This window comes from Durio zibethinus, chromosome 10 (assembly GCF_047325235.1).
Source record: "Durio zibethinus cultivar Kanyao isolate XHJ-2024 chromosome 10, ASM4732523v1, whole genome shotgun sequence".
NCBI classification, from domain to species: domain Eukaryota; kingdom Viridiplantae; phylum Streptophyta; class Magnoliopsida; order Malvales; family Malvaceae; genus Durio; species Durio zibethinus.
This window is the reverse complement of record NC_143171.1, coordinates 16412173-16414450: the sequence shown is the minus strand read 5'-3', so window position 1 is coordinate 16414450 and position 2278 is coordinate 16412173. Positions and strand designations below refer to the sequence as shown.

Genomic DNA, 2278 nt, shown 5'->3' with positions numbered 1-2278 from the left:
AAAATCAATTTTGATTTTACTTGTTTTTGTTGATTTTTGTGATTCTACTTCTTCAGTTGCACTTTAATTGTGTTTGATCTTTGTTCATTTACTGTTTTCACAATTTAGAAGTTGTTTGTATTAAGTTTAAGTAAGTTAGAAGGTAGTTAATGTAGTTATTTTTGGTTATTGTTTGTTAGCTACTGTTTAGTTGTTAATTAAGCTTGTTATTTTCGGTTTCTTAGATTAGACTTATATTCATAGCATGTTAGGTTCAAGTCAAAGCATGTTAGCTATTGTCTTAATAAATTTTCCAAGTATGCTCTTTTTGTTTTTTCATTGATGTACTTTCGATTATGTGCCTTGTTTGCTATTAGGTTGGTTTGCTTGTGAATGCTAGGTTGTTATTGTATACCTCTTTTGATTGAAAATACTTTGGATTGTGTGGGGATAATAAGTAGTTAGGCTAAGCTTCTTTAAGTAATCCCTATGGGATGATATCTTGACCTTTGGTTATTATTATGAATTGAACAATCTAGGCGCTTGCAAAAAATCACCAAGTTTTTTAGCAACATTGTTGGTGTTTTGAAGTCAAGAGTCTTAGGCTAATATCATGCTTCACCATGCTCGTCTATAGATTGATTCATCCTTAGTGTACATATGTAGGCTAGTTTCTAGGTTGCTTCAGTTTTGGTTGTTTAGGGTGTACATGTCTGCTTTGCCTTATTGTTCATTTCTCTTAGTTGTACATACTTAGAAATTTCATTTAAAAACTTTCCATTCAGTCCAGTTGTCCTTGTGGTTGATGTATGCACTCAAATAGAAGACTTGAATTGATCCTTTTAGATATAGAGATTAAAAGTTCACTTAGGTGACTTAGAAGGAAAAGACAACCAATCCTACCACCATGGTCGAGTAAGACACTAGAACCCTTTGATATTATGTTGTGCTTGATCTTAATGGGTTTCAACCTAACATTAAAGGGTGAACCATTCAAGCCACTAACTTTAAGATTAAACTTATAATCATCCAATGATTCAATAGTAATTGCAATTTAGTGGTCATACGAGCAAGGACCCCAATGCTCATCTATGGGATTTTTGGGAGAAGTGGGATACATTTAAACATAATGGTGTTACTAAGGATACCATTAAGCTTAGGTTGTTTCCTTTTTCCCTTAGGGATAGAGCCAAGAATTGGTTAGCCTTATTGCCACCAAATTCCATTACCACTTGGTATGATTTCATTCATATGTTTATGGCCAAGTTTTCTCTTTTGGCCAAGATGGCCAAGCTTAGCACTGACATTACCACTTTTGCCTAGCATGACTCAGAGACCTTGTATGAGGCTTGGAAAAGATACAATGAGCTCTTAAGGAGGTGTCCACACCACAGACTACCTAAATGACTAGAGATTCAGATTTTTTATAGTGGGTTATGTAGACACACCATTTTGTCCAAAAGCTTCTTTAGAATCGAAACCAAGTTTTGATTGTGAATTGGGCTTAATTATGCAACTTTGGGCCCAATAAGAAAAGTTTTAATTTTAATTTGATTTAATTTGTTTTATTTATTTATTTTTGTTTAATTTTACTTGTTTCAAAAAGTCAAAAAAAAAGGAAAGCTTGAAAAAAAAATTAATGATTTTGCAAGAAATTTTGGTGCTTAATTCATGCAATTACTAAAATTAAATCATAATAAAAGAAAATCACATGCAATCATAGTCCCAAATTCGATTTACTTCCCAAAATAAAGAGGGATTGAATCCCTATAAAATGCTATTTAAGTACACATGCAAAAGGGGCAACAATCAAGCAATTAGAAAGAAGTAGAGAAACAACTGAGGAATGAATTCAGGGGAATAGGGATCATTCAACAATCTTTTTTGGCAACAAGTTTTCAAGCAATTCAGTAACATAATGATTCAACATCCATTCAGCCATGCAAATTAGAGGGAGTATCAAGTAGCTACAACAAATTGAAACAGACAAATCCTACCTACCCTCAAGGTCATCAATCAAATTCAACAAGAAAAAAATCTAGAACCTAGCAACATCACCATCCATAACAAAACAAGCTTCACAAACCTAAAAAACCAAACCATTCTCTATCCAATAAAAACCCTAACATAGCCAACCAAATCAACAATAATAAACCTAATTCACATAGTAGACCAAAAATTGCAAAAAAAAAAAAGAAATTGGGCAAAGATTTTTTTTTTCTATTGTGTTTTGAGTAGAAAGAAGAGAAAAAGAATTTGGCGAGACTACTGTTTTGGTCTTTGGTGTCGACTATGACAA

General features: G+C 32.7%; 1 non-coding gene across 1 annotated transcript; it reads right to left on the bottom strand.

Annotated features, from left to right (window-relative positions):
* Positions 1-1269: 1269 nt before the first annotated feature.
* On the bottom strand, positions 1270-1376 carry LOC149516491 (small nucleolar RNA R71). Its single transcript, XR_016346022.1, has one exon. It is a non-coding gene; the product is annotated as a small nucleolar RNA R71 (small nucleolar RNA).
* Positions 1377-2278: the final 902 nt, after the last annotated feature.